Genomic DNA, 26,109 nt, shown 5'->3' with positions numbered 1-26,109 from the left:
TTTAGAAGGGAAAAACTTTTGAACATAAAAAAATAGGTAGGTTAATAGTGAACCAAACTTGCACGATTTGTTCTTGGATGTCCTAATGCTTTCCATATTCTTGTTGAACTATTTCAATAGCAACTCGACAAGGTAAAAGGATAAATTGTTCTTTACTACCTTATATTCTAAGTCCATAGCTTTGCTTGACACACTATTTAACCTAATTGAGCTATATATTTCATGTGCAATTATGTGAATGTCAAACTTCAACTCTACATTAGTAACACTACTGATTTTCATTCCCCTGCCATCCCATTCAGCTAGGGTTTTCTTCTCCAACCCCACCTAACCTAGGGTTTTTGTTGTTTTGCCTTTGGCTAGCATAGGGAGGCTAGTGATTCAATGAATCATCTTCTTGGTTATCAAAATTGGTTGTTCAATCCATAGCTACCCATTATGCACCCAGCTAAGGATAAACCTAATCCATTTGATTTGAAACTCTCGGTGCATATGAGGGATATGTGTTAATCCTTTTGTTTCTAAATGTTTATGCTTAGGTTCCAATACTCCATTAACACATAGTTGACCTAGGGAATCATTAATCTCTAGTGTACCAATTTCTTGAATAGCACATTTTAAATGAGTGTGAATGTCATTAATAAGTAGTAGCTTTTGTGGAGTTTGGGATTTCACATCGCTTGGGTCTAGGGTTTTAGCAACTAGGAGAGTGAGCTTGAAATCTGGCACTTTCCATTCAACTCCATTAACCAACATGTCAGACCCTTTCTTGATCTTTCTATTGCTTGGTTCCATCTTTGCTTGATAGATTGAGAGAACTTCAAAAAACTTTTTGCAAGAAATATGCCCAAATCATTTTGATATCACTAAAAATAGCTCTTCACAATAGCACTCAAAAATTCACAGTAAGAAATGAATTCAATTCCATTCCTTCTGATAAATTTTTTTCATTAATGCTCGATACAAAGGTAGATGAGTTGACATCATGCTTGAAAGACTATCATACACTATTGATCACTCGGTGAAGTCTTCTAAACTCAGTAACCATAGGTATCTTTGTTACTCTTGACCTTGCTTGGTAGAGTCTATGACCTGACCTTACTCAGTAGAGAAGGTAACTTGGTGATAATTGATACTGATCTTGCTCAATCATCCTTTGTATCTTGAATACAAATTTGGATCTTTGTCACCTTTCAACTAGAACTGATTCAGATGTCATCTTGATAACCTAGTTCTAATTCTGCCTTGAGAACTTAATTTGAAGTGGTGGAGTCACCCAATTGATGAGTGACTTGACCATTGTTGCTTGGACTAGTATCCTTGGTAGACTTAGGAATCCATTATTGTCTAATCTACATTTGGATGTTGTCATCTTTTGCCTTCTTTTCATCTTCAATTCTACCTATATTCATAAAATTCTTTGCAAGATGACCAAGTTGTATACAAATGAAACATCTTTTGATGGTATCTCTTCTCTTCATATGATGTTTAACACAATTCATGCCAATGTGTCCAAATTCTCCATAGTAATAACATCTACACTAGGTATTGTAGTCCCAACCAAATATTTCTTTCACAATTTGTTTTACTAGATTGAATGACTTAATTGTGCATTCTGATGCCTTGTGTCCATGTTTCTTACATTTGTGACATTTGCCTTCAAATCTTGGTTTCTCTTTGCATTCATTATCCCTATGACCATGCTGACTACAATTGTAGTACTTTCTATTAAATTTTTCTTTCCCATTACTCCAACATTTGTTTGATGTATGACCTATCTTACCATAGTGATTGCAAGTAGGTCTTCGATTCTTTTGAGAACTTTCTTTGGAGGATTCACCTTCTTCTTTGTATCCAATTCTTTCTTTTCCTTCTTGTCTATAGAGATTTTTTCATTCAATTGATTCATTTCTACTTGAGATTTCATTATCCTTTCATTGAGTTTCTTTTCAGAATTTAAATCATTTTGCAATCTTTCATTTTTTGATCTTAGGTTTAGGATTTCTTCATTTGCATTCATGAGCTAATTGATGAAGTTAGTCTGCTGGAGGGGTAGATGTTGAATCTCATTATCATTTCCTTCCATTTCAGCTTTTTTTTTTCTCTTCCATGATTTCACATAGCCTTACTGACTAGATTTCTTGCTCTCTTCTTAATTTACTCACTTCTTGTAGTGAACCATTCATTTCTAGGAGTTCTTTGATTGAATTATTTGCTTCATCTAAGACGCTTGAAGGGAAAAAATATTCAATTCTTTCTTCAATGTAGAGATGATCATTCATCAGATTTGCAAGTTCATTTCTTCTTTTCAGGGATTGGGAGAGTTTCGCTTTTACTTTCTTGAGTTGGCCAATGGCCATTTTTAGATCTAGTGTTTCATTGTCAATGGCTTTGTCAAGTCTAAATATCTCCATATCCTTGATATTTTCTCAAGTTGTTAAACTTTCTCCTAAGAACCACAAAGCTCTAATACCAATTTTTGAAAATATTCAAGACTATGCTAAGTTATTGAGAGAGGAGGGGTGAATCAGTAACTTCTAAAACTTTAACAATTATAGATCTTAATACAATAGTCAAATTAGCATCTACTTCATCACATATGCATGAGAAACTAAAAACATGAAGCATTGAAAACATGAAGCATCCACAACAGTTTGACACAAAGATTTGGTGATCTAGAAACCTTCCAAATAGAAAGGAAAATTGGGGTGGGGATGATACCCACAAACTTTAGTACTGCAACATAAAGTTGGCCTATTAAGGTTTACATTGATCACTTCTGATGATCTACCCTATTAGGAGCAATTAGGACTGCTAGGTCCACCTTGTTAGAGGTTTTACAAAAATATAATGAAGTATGCATTCAGTAAAGAGATTTATGAAAGATTGTTAGGTCCACTTTGTTAGAAGATTTTGACTGGTCCACCTTTTAGAATGAAATAGTAGATCTTTGATCTATAATTTAATGTTCTTAGTGAGATTTCTTTTGTGTACTAATCACCTTTCTGTGATAGATAAGACTCTATTGTACCTTATGCTGATATAGTCTTTACAATTTTCTCTTCTTCTATTGTGTTACTTGCACATTCACTTTCACATTCATACTCTTATTATTTGGATATGATATAATACATTACATATATATACCAACCCAAATTACATAACAACAAAATCAGCCATCATACAAGTTAACAACAATATTACAAAGTCATCCCACATGAAGACACTCAAGTTTTGAAGACTGACTCAGTGAAGTTCTGATAAATGACATCCACTATCATTGCTTGAGATCATCGTTCACTCAGTAGATGTAGAAGCTCGGTCCATACTTATCACCTTCAAGTAGTCTTGAACTTGGTCTAGACTAGTGACTCGGTAGATACTATGTAACTTAGCATAAATTGAATCAGTTGTTTACCATGACTGAACTTGATAAACACTATCACCATAAGCTCAGTTAACACTAGCTTTGCATTACATGAACTACAAACTCGGTAGACACTATAATGCTTGATAACCATTGATAAACTCAGTGTATACTGACATGCATGGTTTGAACTATTGGACTTCATACTGACTGAATCTACTCAATAACCATTGATATTTCTCCAAAGGACTCAGTAGCAACTAAAATGCTTGGTAAACACTATAAACTATACAATGATCTCGGTAGCCATACAAAATCTGAATAAGTGTGTGTCACTAATAACAAACTCAACTGATATGTCAACAATTGGTTGTGCATCAAGTTTGGAATCTTGCATTCCAATAGCTTGGAATCTTTAGTTCCATTACATAGTGCATCAAACCTAAGCCAAAGCCATGAGAAAGATAAATATGCATAGTTGGGCCCACATAAAGAATGCACACTAATTGTTTCATAGAATACCTTGGTAGTAAGAGGAAAGTCTCCAAGTGAAGGGCATACAAGTTATACATGCTACTCATAACACCAAGCATTCATGTATGGTTCAAACAAGGATAGACATCTTATTACCATATACATTTATTATTTTTTGGAGATGTGGATAATGAAAAGCTTTATCATTGAATGCAAATGAGTCAAGTAGAAGAGTATGCCACAAACTATTTGACATAATACTGATGCATGTACCCTAACTTTAGAGTGGGAATGAATGTAGATTGCAAACAAATGTGAGCCTATCTCAATTTTAGATTTCTAAATAGTAGTCAGCAAGAACTTGCTAGATTGAATGTGATGAGTGCAAACTCAATGAATCAAAGGGCTTGAGATTCTTATTTAGATTGTGGCTTTGATGATGCCAAACTTATATGGAAAATGCAAGGGTAAAAGTACAAAGTTGTGTCACCTTCTAGGCTGACTTATTAGAACAACTAAATTTGAGTATTTATATCTAAAAATAAAAAAATTTCAACATACAATCTAGATAAGTTCATTCTAACTAACTTATATATGGTCTCTCACTTTTCCAATTTGAAATGTCTATTAAATGCATGTTTTATACTAGTTTGTATCCAAGTACTAAAAAATAAAATTATTTTAGAAAAATGACATTTTAATAACTCTTATTATTTTTTATGATTCTTTTTAATAACATATAAAAACCATTTTATACAGCTTAGAGTCAAGAATGTTTTCATATATAGTTTATACTATTTTAATTAGTTATAGTATATTGTAATTAAAAACTTTTACAAGAATGTATTTTAACACTTGGAAAGATGTTGATTTTGAGAAAGACAAAATATTAAATCATATCAAAAAAAAATTAAAATTATATAATGTTCTACAGGAGAGAGTCGTTTTCTAGAATATATAATTTTTCTCTTGGTTAGAATAGATTTATTTTGAAAAATGCAGTGGGAGATGAAAACTATCGATTTCAAGTGAGTTGAAGTTTGAATCATTATAAAAGAGAAAACATAGGTGTAAAACATATTTTTATTTTTGATTATTCTAGCAATATATGTTATCTATAACATAGTCTAAGATCAAAGGGAAATAAGTTTATTTCCATATAGTTTTGTGGTGGGAACTAGACCCCTAATTTTCAGCATTTTTTAGCAGCTATAAAATTATCTATAAAAATTAGGAAAATATATCAATTTTTATATCAAATAATTATCAAAAATTATAATCATAAAATTTATCCATTTCTACACATTTTATTAGTTTACTTCATTTGCAAATTCAAAATAATAATACCAAGTTTATGTCATTGAAGGTGAACAATTATACTTTTGTTAGCTTTTTCCTTTACAAAAGGGTGACCTAGGTTTGTGCTTTTACTCACAAATCAACCAATTGATTGAATGGAAATGAAGTTAGTTGGTTATAACTAAATTTTTGTTGGAAATATTCAGGACTAACAAGGTTACTGAGAGGGGAGGGGCGAATCAGTAAGCTTTAAAATTTAAACCAATTTAGCATAATAATAAATTCACCATTCATTCATCTACTTTACTGTATGCATGAAAAAGATTAACACATTGATTTGGTGACCCAAAAACCTTTCAAATTGAAAGTAAAACTGGGGTGGGGATGATGCCCACGAAACTTCAATACTGCAGTATAAAGTTGGCCAGTTAAGGCTTACAGTGATCACTTCTGGTGATCTGCCCTGTTAGGAGCAAGTAGGACTGCTAGATCCACCTTGTTAGAGGATTTACAAACATACAATGAAGTATGCACTCTATTAGGAGATTTACAAAAAGACTGTTAAGTCTACCCTGTTAAAGGATTAACAAAACTGATTCACCTATTAGGATGAAGCAGTGGATCTGCTTGCAACTGGTTTGCTGATTAGATCTTATGTACTGATCACTTGATGTGATGGATATATCTTTGCTGCTCCTTGATAACCTTGTTGAATACTCCGCTGCTGATTCTCTTTCAATTCGCTCTTACTTCACTGTTACTTCTCTTCAACATATCTATTTTCTTATTTTTTTTCATCTTGTTTGCAAATGGAATAATACATTTCATATATACCATTCCAATATTTACAGCAACAAGGTTGGCCAAACACAAGTGAAAAAAACATTACTGAGTCGGCCAGATAGTAGAAAACTCAGGTTCCTCAAACTCACTCGGTGACCTTCTGACACTCGGCATCCACTGCATTACATGGCATTGTCATGCACTCGATAGAGGTAGGGGCTCGGTCCATACTAATCATTCTGAGTAGCTTGGAACTTGGTAACCACTAGTGACTCGGTAAGCATTGTGTCACTTGGTAGAAACTAACTCCTTCGATTCATTTGGTAAGCACTGAATACTTGTTTTACCTTTCTGTCTTGGTATTCACTGAAACCTTTATTTACCTTCCTGACTCAGTAAATACTAAATCCTTCATTTACCTTTCTGACTCGGTAAACATTAAAACCTTCGTTTACCTTCTTGACTTGGTAAACACCAAAAACCTTCATTTACCTTACTGACTCGATAAACACTAAAAACCTTCGTTTACCTTCTTGACTTGGTAAACACTGCTGAACATACTTGGTAATCAACGAATGCTCGGTATGAACTGTAAACTGAGTGATGAACTCGGTAAGCATTCAGAATCAAATAAGTGTTGTAACTAATGACAAATTTATTATTATTCCAACAATCTCCCCCTTTGGCATTAGTGACAAAAAACTTATGAGCCAAAATTTATATACAAGATCTGACAAAACTGATTTGATTCTTCTGTGCTGAATATACATGGGCTACCTTACATATAACTCCCCCATACAATATACACAAGGTTTTTACATGAGTTATATGACTTTATTCTTTATTACTTTATTACCTTCTCCCCTTTTGTGTCTGATTTTCTTCTATATATCACTTTCTCCCCCTTTTTTGACAATAATGCCAAAGAATAAAAAATGTATTTACATGGAGACACCAAAATGTGTGATAGACTCAGAATGTACCTGAAGAATTAGTTGCAGAGTTTTATCCCAATTGTCTTGTAGGATTTTACATGTGGAGAGAGCTACTTGAACTTCTGCAGAAAGTTCAATCACATGGTCTGCAACAGAGAAATTATTGTCATGGATCAATGTTTTTGAATATGCAATGTGCTTTTGCATTGTGTTCATGACAGGAAGGATCATATTCTGGATGTCAATCAGAGTAGACCTGATCCTTGCTTCCTCTCTCAATAATTCTTCCTATTTCTCTGACAAAAATTTGATTCTCAGATGATGGGATGAACTTGCACTGTGGTCAGATTGTAGCATTTGGACACTGACCTTCATATCCACATCAATTTTATTCAACTTTTCTTTTACTTCCTTTGTATACTCGGTAACATCACAAAGTTTTGCAAAAAGTGAGGTTACATTATTAAAATAATTTTCAATGTTAGACAAAATTGAGGTTAATTCAACCTGTTTTAATGCAATATGCTGAGCAATGTACTCAAGCACCTTATTGTCAAATTTCTTCTCTTCCTTTTCAATCAATTTTTCTTGGCCGGAGGTATCCTCATTGAATTTACTCACCGCTTCTTCTAGTTGTAACAAAATGTGTTGAGATGAATCCACATCAACACCTATAGCCTCTGGTATTATATTTTGAGCACTTTCAATAATGCTATACTCCTGGTCTCTTTCATGCCTGAGTTTTTTTTGCTTGGCCTTCTGCTCTAATAGCTAACTGATCAGTCTCATTTCATCAACTGATGCAGTATCTAGATCTATCTTAGGAATGACAATGTCCTTATCTAGATCTATTTCTTCATCTACTGCCTTACTAGAAAACATGTATCTCTTTGGTTTTTCTACAGTGACTACACCTTTTCCCTTTGAAATTGAAATAATAGTTGATGATGTTGGACTGGCTATTAAAACTAGAATGGGACCAACTAAAGGTAAACTAAGAGAAGTGTTGGCTGTATCAAAACTTGATGTACTTCCCAAAAATGATGTACTACTCAAAAATGATGTACATACTGGTATATTTATAGTTGGAGAACTGGCTGGAGCAAAAATTGGGGCCAATGTGGCTGAGGAAGATAAAATTGGTAAGAAATTGGGAAGAGTTACTGTACAAGCTGCAGGTGGAAGAGATACACTCGGTGAAGTAGCTGCTGCAGTGGATGACTCAATGGTTGATGATGTGCTTGGAAGCTCGGTAACTAAAGAAGTGACCGCCAGCTTGGTAGATGAAGTGCTTGGCACTTGTATTGCAAAAATATGGAGCTGAGAGGAGGCAAGTGGAGATTGATCAATTGATGAGGCTATTGAGCTCACAATCTCACCAGTAGAGGCTGCTTCTTCCTCCATTTCTCTTTCAGCTTCTTCTTCCTCAATTTCTTTTCTAGCTTCTTCTTCAACTTCTAACGTTATTGATTGCAGGTCTTCTGGTATTTCTTCAATGTCATCACCCTCATCATCATCATCATTATCATCACTGCTATCATTGTCCGTGATTTCAACAGTATCCTCACTGGGTTTATGTAGATGATAGATTTTTTTCCACATGTTTGTAGCATCATTTACCACATGCTCAATATCTTTCACAAATATCAAACAAGTGTGGAATCTAATCATCATATTTCCTTTGTGATCTTTCAGTGATTTCTTCACTTCAGCATTTGAGAGATTTGGCAGGAGATTCCTCAAGGTCTGCTCATAAATGTCTTTAACAGTTTTGGTTGCAGCTTCCCATCTTGGTTGCAATCTTTCCAATAGCTCTTTGGAGATCTGAGAGGCTATCTGGTCTGAGGAGTATTTCCATTTTCCCATTTTGTTTAGTACTAGATCCTCAATCTGCATTTTCTCCTGTTCTATTCTGGTTTCAAACTTTAATGCTTTGAAGTTTGTGAAGATACCTCCTTCATCTAATTGCTTTAGTCTTGCTTCAAAGGTGAGTGGAGGCTTAACAAATATAGGTTCCTTCTTTCCCTATCTTGTTCTCCCGGAGAATACTGCAGTGGTTTGTTTTGTAGGTTTGGTGATAGTCACCTTACCTTTCTTTCGTTGAGGCTCTTCTTCTTCCTTTTCTTCATCTTCTCCTCTCCCTTCTGTTATCATGAGAGGTCCAGTATTAGCTTTTAGCTTTTCTATCTTTCTCCTGCCTTTAGAGATTTCTTGAGGAAGCTTGATTTCAAGCTCTATTCTAACCTTTGCCTCTTCATAGGTTCCAAATGTAGGCAACTTGGGATCCACTGGTTCATTTACTAGTGCCTCAATGATATCTCTGGCATCATCAATATTTAGCTCATAGGGTAATGGTTTTACCCATGCCACTCGAGGTTTGACTGCCTGGATGTAGACTCTGTCACAGTCAACCATGAAACAGACATCATCCTTATACTCTTCAATAAGTTTTGGAGGTATCTTGAACCTGTTGTTCATCCTTTCCTTGAAATCTTCAAAATAATTATCCATTACCTTATCAAAATTCATACCCATTTCTGCTATGAATTCGTTTATTTGATACAAAATTGGAGTAGCTTTCCTCCATACAACTGCACCCTTAGATGGAAATAATTTGTGTACATAGAAAAATAAACAAACTAGCAAAGAACCAAATTTACAAGGGTTTGTCTTTGCAGTCCTTATGCTATCCATATTTTTGTTGAATTGTTTTAATAGCACATTAGCTAGGTCAAACTCCATATTTTTCTTTACAATCTTATATGCCAAATCTACAGCCTCACAGGGTACACTATTCAGCCTGTTGGAACTGTACAGTTTGTATGCAATAACACATATACCAAATTTCAGTTCTATATCTGAAACATTGTTGAGCTTTAAACCTCTTCCATCTCATTCAGCTTGGGTTAATTTCTGGAGGTCATCTCGACCTAGGGTTTTGGTGGTTTTGGCTTTGGTCAACATTGGTAAGCCCGTGATCTTGTGGATCATCTTCTTTGTTATGAGGATGGGTTGTTCTAACCACAATTGTCCATTATGCACACGACTTAAGATATACCTCACCCATTTCACTTGGAAACTCCTTGGTAGATGCGGGATATGGGTTAAGCCTTTGGTTTCCAAATGTTTGAACTTAGGTTTTAGGGTTCCATCCATGCATAACTCGGCTAGGGTACTATCCATATCTAGGGTCCCTATTTCTTGTATAGTACACTTGAAATGAGTACGAATATCATTGATAAGAAGTACCTTTGGAGGGATCTGCGATTGAGCTCCATGCAAGTCGAGTGATTCAGTAATGGCAGGAAAAATTTTGAAATTGGGCGCCTTCCATTCGACTCCCTTCACAAGCATTTTAGAACCTTTCTTTGCCTTGCTACCACTGGTGCTTGCAGATGCCATTGCTACTCAGTGAGAGAATGATTTCATAACACAATTTCTTTGCTGGAAAATCACTTCAAATCACTTGAATTCGCTTGGATGCACTTGAAAATATATTTTCTCTATGAACTCTGAATTTGCAATGACAAATGAGATCAAATTTTGCCCTTTTGATCGAAATCCTGTCATTAATGCTCGAGTATGAAGGTAGCTGAGAATTAGGGTTTTATAAATGGTCACCGACTTACTTAGTGAACCTTGCAACTCGGTGAACAAACAAAACTTTCTTATCTTCCTGACCAAGCTCGATAAAGTCTGAAAATCAACCTTACTCGGTAGATGCAACACTATGAATTATGACTTGTATCTGCAATACTGATTTATCATTTCCACTCCTTCTTTCTGGAACTGCTTAGGATATGGCTTGAAGATGCAGTCCCTTATCCTTCTTGATAAGTTTAATTAGGAATGGTGGAGTCACCCATTCTTAGAGTGACATTTCCATCATTTGAATTTTCTTGCTCGGTAGACTTAGGAATCCACTGTTGTTTCATTTGCTTTCAAATATTATCACCTCTAGTTTTCTTTTCATCTTCAACCTTTCCTATATTCATGCAATTCTTGGCTATATGACCAAGTTCAGTACAAGTATAGAATCTTATGGTTGTATCTTTCTTCCTTAGGTGATGCCTTCTATAGTTTGTTCCTATGTGTCCATATTCTCCATAATAGTGACATCTACACCAAGTATTGTAATCCCAACCAATTATTGCTTTGACAATTTGTTCTGCTAGATTGAGTGATTTTGATCTACATTCAAATGCCTTATGTCCTTGTTTCTTGCATTTGTGACACTTGCCTTCAAACTTTGGTTTCTCCTTGCATTCATTGGCTTTGTGACCATGTTGATTGCAATTGAAACATTTGCCATTGAATTTACGTTTACCATTACTCCAACATTTGTTAGATGTATGACCTATCTTGCCACAATGATTACAAGTGGGTCTTTGATTCCTTTGGGTACCTTGTTCAAAAGATTCACCTTCTTCCTTGTATCCAAGACCAGCTTTACCTTTTTGCTTATAAAAATTCTACTCATTTTGCTGATTCAATTGACTCATGTCTGCTTGAGATTTCATCATCCTTTCATTGACTTTTTTTTCAATATTTAGATCATTTTCCAAGCTTTCATTGATTTGTCTCTCAGTTCTTAATTCATTATGTAGACTTTCATTTTGTGCTCTGAGAATCCTGATTTCTTCATTTGCATTGGATAGTTGATCTACTAGATCTTCATGTTCAAGGGATTGATTTTGAGTTTCATGACTTCTATCTTCCAATTCTTCTTGTGATTTGTTTCTTTGTTCCAAAACTTCACATAGCCTGATTGACTGCATTTCTTGCTCTCTTTTAAGCTTTCTTACCTCTTCTTGCAGTGATCCATTCTTTTCTAGAAGTTCTTTGATTGCTTTGTCAGCTTCTTCTGTATTATTTGATGGTAACAAATCTTCAATCCTTTCTTCAACATAAAAATGGTCATTTATTTGTCTTGCAAGTTCCTTTCTCCTTTTTAGGGATTGAGAAAGATGTTCCTTTGCTTCTTTGAGCTTAACCATGGCCATCTCCAAATCTAGCTTCTCGTTCTCAATAGTTTTGTCAAGTCTGAATATCTCCATTGTCCTTGATCTTTGCTCAAGCTGTCAAGCTCTGTCTTGAGAACCAAAAAGCTCTGATACCAATTGTTGGAAATATTCAAGACTAACAAGGTTACTGAGAGAGGAGGGGTGAATCAGTAAGCTTTAAAATTTAAACCAATTCATCATAATAACAAATTCACCATTCATTCATCTACTTTACTGTATGCATGAAAAAGATTAACACACTGATTTGGTGACCCAGAAACCTTTCAAATTGAAAGTAAAAATGGGGTGGGGATGATGCCCACGAAACTTCAATACTGCAGTATAAAGTTGGCCAGTTAAGGCTTACAGTGATCACTTCTGGTGATCTGCCTTGTTAGGAGCAAGTAGGACTGCTAGATCCACCTTGTTAGAGGATTTACAAACATACAATGAAGTATGCACTCAGTTAGGAGATTTACAAAAAGACTGTTAAGTCTACCCTATTAAAGGATTTAAAAAACTGATTCACCTGTTAGGATGAAGCAGTGGATCTCCTTGCAACTGGTTTGCTGATTAGATCTTATGTACTGATCACTTGATGTGATGGATCTATCTTTGCTACTCCTTGATAACCTTGTTGAATACTCCGCTGCTGATTCTCTTTCAATTCGCTCTTACTTCACTATTATTTCTCTTCAACATATCTATTTTCTTATTTTTTTTCATCTTGTTTGCAAATGGCATAATACATTTCATACATACCATTCCAATATTTACAGCAACAAGGTCGGCCAAACACAAGTGAACAAAACATTACTGAGTCGGCCAAATAGTAGAAAACTCAGGTTCCTCAAACTCACTCGGTGACCTTCTGACACTCAACATCCACTACATTACACGGCATCATCATGCACTTGGTAGAGGTAGGGGCTCGGTCCATACTAATCATTCTAAGTAGCTTGGAACTTGGTAACCACTGGTGACTCGGTAAGCATTGTGTCACTCGATAGAAACTAACTCCTTCGATTCATTTGGTAAGCACTGAATACTTCTTTTACCTTTCTGTCTTGGTATTCACTGAAACCTTTATTTACCTTCCTGACTCGATAAATGCTAAATCCTTCGTTTACCTTTCTGACTCGGTAAACATTAAAACCTTCGTTTACCTTCTTGACTCGGTAAACACCAAAAACCTTCATTTACCTTACTGACTCGATAAACACTAAAAACCTTTGTTTACCTTCTTGACTTGGTAAACACTGCTGAACATACTTGGTAATCAATGAATGCTCGGTATGAACTGTAAACTAAGTGATGAACTCGATAAGCATTCAGAATCAAATACCTGTTGTAACTAATGAAAAATGTATTATTATTCCAACAAAAAAATTATCTATAAAAATTAGGAAAATATATCAATTCTTATATCAAATAATTATTAAAAATTATAATCATAAAATTTATCCATTTCTACACATTTTATTAGTTTACTTCATTTGCAAATTCAAAATAATAATACCAAGTTTATGTCATTGAAGGTGAACAATTATACTTTTGTTAGCTTTTTCCTTTACAAAATGGTGACATAGGTTTGTGCTTTTACTCACAAATCAACCAATTGATTGAATGGAAATGAAGTTAGTTGGTTATAACTAAATTTTTCAGGCTTCATTTGCCTTGCTTCAAGGAGGAACATGAAATGCTTCATAACTTGCTAACATGAAAATGTAAGATAAGGGAACTCCAAATGAAGGTGAAAATGTTTAAACCATAAGAAGATTCCTTTTGGGTGGTTTTTTTGTTAAAATTAGCTTTACAAAAATAGTAGTATCAGCCAGTAGCAAAGGCAGAACTAGTGGCTGTAATGTCCCTGATTATTCTCATGTCGAATCTCCTACAATCAGTACAACAATTCATCAAATATTAGTGATATAAAAATTTATTCTAAGTTAGTGGAGAAATTTGTCCCTAGGTCTACCCTTAGATAGGAATCCATCTCTTAACAAATATTGAATTTATATATGGTATCTGTATCTATTCATTTTGGGATGTACATCCAAAGACTAAGGAGATCATGACAATCTCTAATAACCTCATGTTGTAAATAAAGAGATCTATCTCTTAATGAGTATATCACTCATTCTCTTATGGAATTCTAGTACCTGTAAATAATGAGATCCATCTCTTAATGAGTATATTGCTCATTCTCTTATGGAACTCTAGTACCTGTAAATAATGGATACATGTTCTCTTTGTGGAATTCAAAGAATTAATCTAATCATTCATTTCATTTAAATCTATTAACTTTTCTTTTAGTATCATCATGAATTAGTACATGAATTCCTTCTTTCATGTGATTATTAACTTTAGAATATATCTATATATATATATATATATATATATATATATATATATATATATATATATATATATATATATATATATATATAGACACACACACACACACTATAATTCTGATGCCTAAGCCTCACCTATAATGGTCTAATCTATGTCTTGACCTACAGTATCAAACACCCTTGTTTGGATCCTGTCTTAGGTCTGTGATGAGTTTTAAGCAACTCAATGCTAGTCTTCTTTCATCGATAAGTTGTTGGATTGTTATCTGCCCTTCCTTCTGCTATGTTTTCCATGCCCTCTCCTTTGACCAAGACTCCTACATATATACAATTACTATTCCCAATTAAGGGATGTGACTCGCCAAACATAACTTGTCTCCCTGGCAGTTTGAGGTACATTGGTCTTATTTAATGCATATTATATATTTTGTTTGGTGAAAGTTATATTTGTATATATATAATTTGAATTATATTATTATGATGAGCATTTAATCATTATTTTTCCAATTTAATTATTATAACAAGAATATTGAATAATTATTTTTTTGAATATATAATTATTTCAATTATCATTTACTTATTATTTATTTCAAGGAATATCAAGAATAATCTTAGATATAGATGCATCTATTCGGGGTTCATTATAGTGGCCAACTCATCTCTATGAACTTGCATTTGGGGCAACAACAAATCCTTGGGTGAGAAAGTGAGTAACAAGTGTGGATTTTTTGGTTCATAATCGAATGTAACATGTCCAAGAACATGTGTATATTCCTTTTCTAGATTGGTGAAGATTTTTATGTTAAAGAACATTGGTACCAATAAAATGTTAAAGGAGATAACTTATGAAACCAAAAGATCAATGCAAAAATTTCATAGGATTTATTCCAAGAAATGGTTATGAAAACTGAAACACAATCTAGAAACATTAATTATTGAAAAACTTGGATGTAACGAGGGTTCCACTATTTTGGCAGATCATATGTTGCAGAAGATGGGGGCATATATTTTAATCAAGCCAAGTAGTTTTTAATTGTAACCAAAGCTAATAGTTTTAATTTATATGTCTTTTTCAATTCTCTACAAGTATTTTGAATTTTTAGTAGTGTAACTTGTTCAAATGAATTTGGATGAATGAAAAGCTCCATATCTTATTTGAAGTTTTCATACTTTGAATCATTTTTTGTGGTTTATATTTGAATTAAGATTAGATTATGGGGTCATCTTGTATTACTGAGTCTATATATTAGGTAGAGTTCTTGTTCATTTAGTCATTTCTTGACCTTTTCAAAAGCATATGTGGGTGGAGGGACTATGTTTTTCCATTATCATATATGTGGGTTCCTTTTCATTTATGTTATACTTATTTGCCCCCTATCTAAGAATAGTGAGGGTAGCCTTTACTTTCAAGTTAAAATCATTTCTTAATCACATTCTTTGCATATCTAATTAGAGAGTTGTACCCTCTAAAATTTAGAGGTCACTTGTACAATCCAATGGCAAAGTGACCCAACTATTGGTAGATTTTTGTTTCTTCATTATTGGGAAAATAAGGGTTATTTTGGAAGTTTTGTTCAAAGACAAATCTATTTACCAATAGGGAATTGCCCCTAAACCCCTATAGTAAAATATGGGGAGAAAGTACACCAAATAAAGTGGGAAATAGATAACCCCAAAGTTTGATTAGGCTCCACATCACAATATTGCAAGAAGTGTTATTCCCATGGTAATTTGATTCATGCTCTTATATGTTAATTGATACCCTCTATTAGACATTGGCCTTTTCATGAATGGTTCTTTAACTTTCTTAGGAAGATATATCCTATCTCTTCTAGTGGACACAAGTTCATCACTGCAATTACTAATTATTTCACTAAATGGGTTGAAGTTGTCCCTCTCTCTACTTCTACAAAGAAGCATGTGGCCCTCTTCACACTAAATCACATCATTTTTTTCTATGGAATTTGCTCATCTAGAGTAATAGATAATGGAGGAAATTTTAAGAATAAGGACCTTAGACAACTTTTCAAGAAATTCAAGATTAAAAAACATGGGTCCTCATGTTGGAGATTGGTGGCATTTGCATGGAGATTGTTAGTTAAGTATGATGATGAAGTTTTTTTCATTGATGCCAAATATCTTGGGTGAATTTCATGGATCTAGTAACTTTATTCTTTATCGATATTACTAAGGAAAAGTTATTATTGGAGTGTATGGGTTACTATCAGAAGTTTTTTAATCAAAGAAGTGTGTGATTGATATTATCAAAAGCTTACGAGAATTTTTTTTAAGTCGATATCAAGATGGAGAATGGGATTAAACCTAAGATCTATGGTCAGAACTATGTGTAGGATTAGTGTAATGTCCCGTTTTGGACATTTATTGATTTTGGTTTCTTATTTGTATATGTTTGATAGTATTCTATATGATATCCCTTCCAATATTCGATATTCTATATTTATAATGTATATTTCAAATAGTCATGTCCTTTCATTAATATTAATTATATTAATAGCTTAGTTGTGCTACATTTTAATTATATTAAATCATATATTCATACTAATAAGTTTTAGTTATTTCATAAAATATATTATATTATATTAATAAGCATAATATAACATATATTATATATATTAATAAACTTTATTATGTTACCTAATAATTATACCATATATTATTATTTTAATAATATATCAACTATTATATTATATTAATAATAATATAATTATATTAATTAATAAGGTTAGTTATAATAATGTCATAAAGAACATTATTTTAATACATCAAGTATATATTATTATATTGTAATACATTTACTAATATAGTATTTTTATATTAAGATATATCTTATTATTTATTATATTAGATTATTATTATAATATGTTATATATATGATATTATAATATAATATCATTATTAGTATACCTATATGAAATATATGCTAAAATGGGGACATCACAGTCCTCCCCTCTCGAATTTTTTTGTCCTCAAGCAAAATCATTCATACACAAGCTCCTTCATAGACACCAAACATGTTTGCATGCCAAAGTCTAAAAGATTTATGAGATGTACATCACATAGTAGATACAAAGTAAACACTTGAATGCATGAAGACACAAAGTAGACACGATGCAGATACTTGAAGACATGAAGCAAACACAATGCAAATAGATGAAGACACGAAGGAAACACGATGCAAACACATAAGACACACATTATGCATTTCCTTAATTGTGAACCTGCAACCAAAAAATCATTAGTACACGCATGTAAACATATATAAACTTCAAAGAAACTCAAATAATAATAAGTTAATCCAAGCTAGTTCCATACTATGCCCAAGGGTAGAACTTTGGCCCCCTTGGCCTCAGTGGCAGGTGTTAGGCATCCACACGAGGTGGTCTACTTAGTGGATTGCTTATTTGGCTAGACGGGTTCTTCTGAAAGGAGTTATTACTATCTTTCCCTTAACTAGCACTACAATAGGGTGTCCTAACTACTCTCCCTTGATTGTAGACTTCATAGGAAAGTGGTAGGGTTCCCTTACTATCTTCCCCTTAACTAGTACTGCAATAGGGTATCATAGCAGTTCTCCCTGATTGTAGACTCCATAGGAAGGATAGATGCCCTTATAGTCTCTCCCTTAACTAGTACTACAATAAGGTGTCTTAATAGACCTTCCTTAATTGCAAACTCCATAGGAAAGTTAAATATGGCCTTTCCCTTAACTGATACTACAATAAGGTGTCTTAACAGACCTCCCTTAATTGCATACCCCATAGGAAAGTTAACTATGCCCTTTCCCTTAATTGATACTACAATAAGGTGTCTTAACAGACCTCCCTTAATTGTAGACCCCATAGGAAAGTTAAATATGGCCTTTCCCTTAACTGATACTACAATAAGGTATCTTAACATACCTCCCTTAATTGCAGACCCCATAGGAAAGTTAAATATGGCCTTTCCCTTAACTGATACTACAATAAGGTGTCTTAACAAACCTCCCTTAATTGCAGACCCCATAGGAAAGTTAATATGGTTTTTCCCTTAACTGATACTACAATAAGGTGTCTTAACAGACCTCCCTTAATTATAGACCCCATAGGAAAGTTAAATAAAGTAGGGTTTCTATATAGTCTTTCCCTTAACTAGTACTACAATAAGGCATCTTATAGACCTTCCTTTATTGTAGACTCCATAGGAAAGCTACTTGAAATCCCTAAATCATTTCTCAAATAATAAATTTTACACCTTTATGATTACATTAATTAAGAAAACTTACAATTTCATATTTTTAACTATGGTTGAACTTTCTCGAAGCTCCATTGGCTTCCCTCTTTGTTCATTGACTGAATGTTACTAGTGTTCTCTTAATCATATCTCATCTTCTTCGATGTTATTTAGGCATTCACGACTTATAGAAAATAATCAAAATTTTAAATCACTATTTATCCAATCATCCTTATTAAAGCACACAAAAAGAATGGTGCTTCTATATTTTAATATTAAATATTTGTTAATCAATTTGTGATAGATATTTTCTTTTACATCTAATAGATCATATCATTTTCTTATTAAATTTCATTATTGAAATTTAATATCATCCTTATAGATTACTATATACTTTTACATCTATTAAAATACCCGTTATGTGTTAAGAACTTATATAACACATTTTAATAATATGAAAACAAGAATTTTTTTTAAAAAAAAGCTTACCACATATACTTACCTTATGGAGTTCCCAAGAGTATTATTTTGTAGCAATAATAATCCGTGCCATGTATATCAAATGGGATATATCCCAATGCTTATATGTAACGATCAACGTCTTCATTAATTTTAGTGGTTTTGGATGTGTAAGTATTGCTGCTTATATGCCAATTTCTCATCATGAAATAATATGCTCCCAAAGCAAGCTAATAAGTAATATGTCATTGTTTCATAGTCTTGCAAACCAAGAATCAATCATTCTGTTTGTAGGCCTCAAAAGTACAATAAAAACACTCACTAACTGGTCCTCTGTGACAATTTCCAATTTTCTAGTTAACCACGTGTTATCTTCTTTTGTTTACATACACCATCTACCACCAATCAAATGCATGCGCAACAAGTTCTGAGCTGGTTGAGACGTGTTTGATTTTTGTCTCAATATCTGCTCCAATAATCATTCGTGGAAAAACTCTCTGAACACTAAGCCTTGAAAGTTACCAAGGAAAACATCAAAGCCTTGATCATATGCCACAAATGTTTGGGAACCAACTACTCCATTTGATACCCAACCCAAAGATGAGTCCAACAACCCATGTTGCAGGCAAAGGACCTTCCGTGATTTATTCCTTGGAATTCTTTCAAGAAGGAGGACATAACCATCAATTGTAATGACTCAAATAACCTCATAAGGATACCCTAATTCTATTATAATATCTCCACATGTCTGTGCATCTGTATTCAAAGATTGTGAAAAAAAATTTGTCGCACATTAGGTGTTGGGTCACAATCACCAAGAGTTGATGTCTGGACAAGGACAGTATTTTGGCTGGCCATTATGTCACTTTCTCTGCTCGTTGGCTAGTAAAGAGCCTTTAGAATACCAATCGACATGTTTCAAGAGGAGATAGAAGGAAGTGAACCATTTTGGTCACAATATCAAATACATATTCTATAATAATCTACACAAGCAACTGCAACTCCTCAATCAAGCCACGCCTTTGATCAGTTATTCGTTGAACTACATGGCCTTCAATCATGTTCATTTATTTGCTTGCAAAGCCGTATACATGCCTGATAGATGTTTTTTTCTCTTTATACATGATTTCTTTTAGTTTAAATACTTAGAGAAAAATTATTTCATCTGTCTTATTCTTGAGATGCTTCAATTTGAATGGAGAGATTTAACGTACTTACTATGGTTAAGATAAATCTTGTTTTCTCTAGTCTAAAGTCTTTCAAATTCAATCGAAATCTGTGTTCTTTTGTTAGATGATTAAATATGGTGGGCTGATAATCAGGACCAAGAAAGAAGAAAAAACCACCCGCTGCCACACAAAGATGAAGCTTGGTGGGGTGAGAATGATAGAACTTGTTGGGTTGATAATAATAGTGTGTGTTTTTATTCAATGGTACATCTATTAGGAACCACTGATTCAGAGCCTTATAGAAGAAGGTGATTCTGTTGGGTCACAAAATGATGTGTCTCGTTTATCATATTGAAATGGGCAATGGATATCAACATATTACAAGCTTCACAAACCGTCTTTACCCTCATCAATGATGGCATTGGAAACCTTCTTAATATCACCCCCACTGCATCATCATCTAGATCCAGATTATTTTCATTATTATCTTCCTCCATTTATAGTCCAATATTGCATGTGGGTTGAATTACTATTGTTTTTCTGAGTTGAAAAATTGGTTCAAGGTGCGGGCTTCTCACAAGCTTTTGTAAAGGCACCATATCTAACTTCAAAGGCCTATTGTAAGGTTGAAAATAGAATATTGAATGAACACAAGAAATATGTAGGAGTGCACCAAAGATAGTTGAATTTCCCGTGTAGCCACAACTATGAAAATATTTCAACTCTTCTTTATGACTGCATTCCTCCCCACGTCTCAGATAATAGTTTTTATTCTCCATGGCTTTTCCTCTTTTTACGCTCTTCATCACTCTCTTGCTTCCATTTCTTTTTAAGATAATTCGATATTCTTGTAGCCCTCTCTTATTTGATGTTTGCATATTTTTACCTTGTAGGATGGCAGGATCATGCTCTGATACCATTTTTAATGTCTCATTTTGAACATTTATTGATTTTAGTTTCTTATTTGTATATGTTTGATAGTATTTTGTATGATATCCCTTCCAATATTTGATATTCTATATTTATACATATATTTCAACTAGTCATGTCCTTTCATTAATATTAATTATATTAATAGCTTAGTTATGTTACATTTTAATCATATTAAATCATATATTCATACTAATAAGTTTTATTTATTTCATAAAATATATTATATTATATTAATAAGCATAATATAACATATATTATATATATTAATAAACTTTATTATGTTACTTAATAATTATACCATATATTATTATTTTAATAATATATCAACTATTATATTATATTAATAATAATATAATTATATTAATTAATAAGGTTAGTTATAATAATGTCATAAAGAACATTATTTTAATACATCAAGTATATATTATTATATTGTAATACATTTACTAATATAGTATTTTTATATTAAGATATATCTTATTATTTATTATATTAGATTATTATTATAATATGTTATATATATGATATTATAATATAATATCATTATTAGTATACCTATATGAAATATATGCTAAAATGGGGACATCACAGTTAGTGAGAAAGCATGAGACAATAAAATGGACTAAGATACAAAGAGAGATATAAAAAGACAGAGAGACATAGGAAAATAGTGAATAGAGAGAAAAGTGAAAGAGGTCATCACAAAGAGTGGATCAAAGAACAAAGGGATCTTATAAAATTAAGGAAGAAGCATAAAAAAAATTCAAGTTATATTGTACAAATACTTAATCAGTTTTCTACAAGGTTTGTAAAGTATTTTATAGGACTAGTCATAGTTGTGTATGAACTTTTATTAAATCCTCTAACAAGTTGAATTCCTAGACAAGAAGGATAAATTCTCTTAGCCTAGTACTCTTAACAAGACTCATGATACAATTAGAATAGTACAATCACTGCTCACAAGGTGAGTTTCTCATAAGGAAGAACTATTGTGTTCCTAATTGGCAATCACTTTTTTACTATACTGAAAAAGTTGGGTTCCATCCTCACTATAGTTTTTCCCTCTAACCAAGGGTTTTCTATATAGAAAATCTATGTGTTATGTGCATATCAATTTATTTTATGTATTTTTATTTACTTTCATGCATATGAATTGTTAATGATCAATTATTAAGCTATCATTTATATCTATGAGCTATCATATTAATAAAGGAAACAACTATCAGTTAAAACATTGATAGAAAATCAAAAAATTATTAAGTATTGATTCACACACCCCCCATGCCTCTTAGTACTTAAACTTTCCTACCTATAATAACAATTGGTATTATAGAACCATTCTCTTGAAAGTAGTTTGATAACTTGAGAGAAAATCTAGGAAAGTGGAAAAGTACGAGAAAGAAAAGAAACTTGAATAAGCCCTAAGTGAAGCCATATCCCAAAGTGATGAACTAAAGAGGAAATTAAAGATTTAATTTTAAAATAGGAAGGAGATGTCAAAAATATTGAAAAAAAGTCTTGAAGATCTTGGAAAAAAAAAATCCTAAAATAGTACAAGTTCTTCTTGGCCTATATTTTGACTTGGTCCTAGAATCTTGAAAATTCATTTGAAAATCTAGTTCTTGTCCTAAAGTAGTTAGGGTTTTTTCAAATTATCATGAGAAAGTCAACCTAAAAAATAAAATGCTAATTCATAACTTGCATCCTTTCTTTAGATTAAAAAAACTCTTCTCTTATTTTGAATTGTTTTTGCACTTTCAAAAATGAACCTTTGAAAGTTCTTAAAGGTGTGACCATGTGACCAAGGTAATCACATGGTCATAGCATGTCTTTAGCCCTTAGCAATTTATGTTGTGATTGTGAAAAAATGCTAAAATCCCTTGGATCACTTTTTTGGAATGATTAGTTGCTTAAGGGCACTTTATACAACAAATGAGTGAAGTAGTTAACGAAGAAACAATCACATAGTTAAAAGAGCTGTTACAAGTGATCCAAGATGCTTAGATTTAAGGCACTAAATGGCCTTGTATAGGACCAAAAAAAGGGAGATGATAAAATTTGGTCCATAGGCTATAGAGTGCTTGGAGAGCTTTCTAAAAATGTAAATGGTTCATCAATTGGAGTCCCAGATCAAAAGTTATGCCTCCCAGAAGTTGGACTACCATTTATGGATTCTTCTAATTTTGCACTAACTTATGACATGTTTTCTAGAACCTTCTACTTTGGTAGTGGATGCCAAATGGCATATTCTAAAATTTATTCCTAACCCTAAACCTAATCTAGGTTACTTAATGTCATTTCTAGCTTTGTAAATGCAATTTTGGTGGAGTTGGGAGAAGGTACTATGAGGAGTGTTTTTCTTCATAACCAAACAAAATTTTAAGCCCCTAGGGCATTTCATTGAGTCTATTTTCATTGTATTAAATGTAATAGCATATCACTTCTGATAGTAATATTCCCGTCTTCCTATTGTGTTCATTTTTTCTTGGGTTTTCCCTTGATCAAGTGGTATACAAGAAAAAGGGGTGCGATCAATTTTTTTTAAAATTTGTGGAGGAAAGAGAAAGTGACAAAAATTAGAGGAAAAAAAATTTTAAAAAGGGAAAAAGAGGAGTAAAAGAGGAATTTATATTGTCAAGGTTTCTAGGTGGTGTAAATAGAAAAATAAGAACATACTTTTCATTCCATTTATCAAAGTGTGTAGGTGACATCTTAGAATTTTGTGGAAAGTTCCTTAAATCATGCATTTAATATTTTTTGTGATCCACAAAAAAAATTTAATTTTATAATTGGACCAAATGGTGGTGCTTAGTTGTATTTGGGTGGGAATTTAATATTTATTTTAAGATAGTTGTATTTACCTTTTATCGCACATTGGTTGTGTTTGTAATGTCCTAGATGCTAAGTTCCTATTTAAGAAAGGCTTATGGTCATTTGTAATCAAGATTTTCAAGTGAAAGCTCTTCTTGTAGAAGCTCTTGGTGTGGAAGCTAGTTATAAGATCTTAGTGTGGAAGCTCTCTCATATTGTAAGAATTTTGAGTTCTCTTATTTGGAGAATATTGTAATGAATTTTAAGTATTAATAGTATTTTGTCTTTTTTTTTTCTCCATATTGTTTTGATTTTGGTTGTGAGTTGATAAGGGTGGTGCACCTTCATTAGTGGTATTAGAGAATACCTTCATCAATGGTATCAGAGTGGGAGTTCCTAAGCATGTGGATAGATCACCAAAAGTGAGGTAGTTTGCACTAGGACCTTGAGTTAGGTGAAGTTTGTCATGAAGTTATTGATTGTGTAGAAAGATTACCAATTGTGAGGTAGTTTACACAAGGATCATTATTTTAGCTAAGTGTGTAGATAGATTGCCAATTGTGAGGCAATTTGCATGAGGTTCTTGTGTTACAAGAAGTTTGTCTTATAAAGACTTGATCATGGAGAAGAGAAAGAAGAAGATGACTTTTTTAATTGGATTGATTCTAAGGATTCCTAGGCTTGAGAAGATTAAAGTGAGAAATCAAGAGACATTGTGAGTTGATTTGCAAAAGCAAGTGAATGAATTAGAAGCTGAGTTGTGGAAGAGAAGAGCATGTTACCAAAAATGAGATGTTGATAATTCTTTGGATGCAAAAAATAAAGATGATATAGTGGAAGAGCAAGAGGATGAAGAGGAAAATATTTGTGAACCTAAAGTTGAAGAAGATGAAAGAGAAGAGGAAAAGAATCAAGATGACAAGACTTGTGAACCCGAAGTGGGTGAAGATGATTGGAAGACTCTAACAATGGAGGAAGAGCACAATGCCTTAGTTGGAGATCAAACAGGTGAAGTAGTTATATGCCTTGTTGATGACATGAAAGAAGTGAGTGAGGATGAATATGTGAAAGAGGTAAATTTCTATGAATTATGCGATGTTGAATTTGAGATGAATTTGAAAGATGAGGATGGTTTATATGAGGATCTTGTTAGTGATGTGTGGTATGAAAAGAAATATTTGTATGGTTTTGTTGAGTTTATTATAGATTAATTAAATCTTATAATATTAGAGGAGGATGAGAGTTATACTTGGACAGAGTTCATTGCAGAGGAGTATTTTCAATAGCAGATACTTCTTCTAGCTATGTGTTGGAAGAAAAGAAAAAAACATGTGATTGTTAGTTGCTTCATATATCCACAATTTTTTTCCTACTATGGATGTCTAATGCAACATCATCTTGCATCATGAAAAAGGGGTGTGATGAAAATTTAAATTTAAAAAAAAAATTGTGGAGGAGAGAGAAAGTGACAAAATTTAGAGGAAAAAATAATAACAAAAAAAGGGAAAAAGAGGAGTGAAAGAGGAATTTTTATTTTCAAGGTGCATAGGTGGCGTTAATAGAAATTTAAGAAAATAGTTGTCATTCTATTTATAAGGGTGTGTAGGTGACATCTTAAAAGTTTGTGGATAGTTCCTTAAATCATGCATTTAATATTTGTTGTGATCCACAAAAGAAATATAATTTTCTAATTGGGCCACATGGTGGTGCTTAGGTGTATTTGGGTGGGAATTTAATACTTATTTTAAGGTAGTTGTATTTACCTTTTATTGCACATTGGTTGTGTTTGTAATGTCTTGGATGGTGAGTGCCTATTTAAGTAAGGCTTATGGCCATTTGTAATCAATCTCTTCGAGTAAAATTTCTTCTTGTAGGAGCTTTTGGTGTACAAGCTAGTTAGAAGCTCTTAGTGTGGAAGCTCTCTCATATTGTAATAATTTGGAGTTCTCTCATTTGGAGAATATTATAATGAATTAACATAGTGCAAGGCAAGGGAATCCCCAAAGGAGATGTCCTAGCCCCTAGAAAATAATCACGCAGTAGAAACACAATAGCAAAAAACAAGAATGCAAGATTTGATACCAAATTACAATAATATATTCATAACACAATTGTTACATGCAATGTGTCAGGCTATAAGGCCTTCCTAATTATAGCCAAATACAAAGAAATTACAATAATAGTTCTGTAAGATCCCTCAAAATCCAACCAAATCCTAGCTAGTCTAGATCCACACTCTGGTAGGAACCTCCAAGGAAGATCTCAACTTGTGCTCGCAAGTCTCCAAGC

General features: G+C 32.9%; 1 pseudogene; it reads right to left on the bottom strand.

Annotated features, from left to right (window-relative positions):
• The window catches only part of LOC149574844 (uncharacterized), a 122,356-nt pseudogene extending 115,123 nt beyond the window's left edge, over window positions 1–7,233 (bottom strand).
• Window positions 7,234–26,109: the final 18,876 nt, after the last annotated feature.

The sequence above is a fragment of the Cupressus sempervirens genome, chromosome 2, assembly GCF_028749045.1.
Source record: "Cupressus sempervirens isolate cs-2001-9-10 chromosome 2, ASM2874904v1, whole genome shotgun sequence".
Lineage (NCBI taxonomy): Eukaryota > Viridiplantae > Streptophyta > Pinopsida > Cupressales > Cupressaceae > Cupressus > Cupressus sempervirens.
The sequence above is the reverse complement of the archived record's forward strand: the minus strand, read 5'-3'. Positions and strand labels throughout refer to the sequence as shown.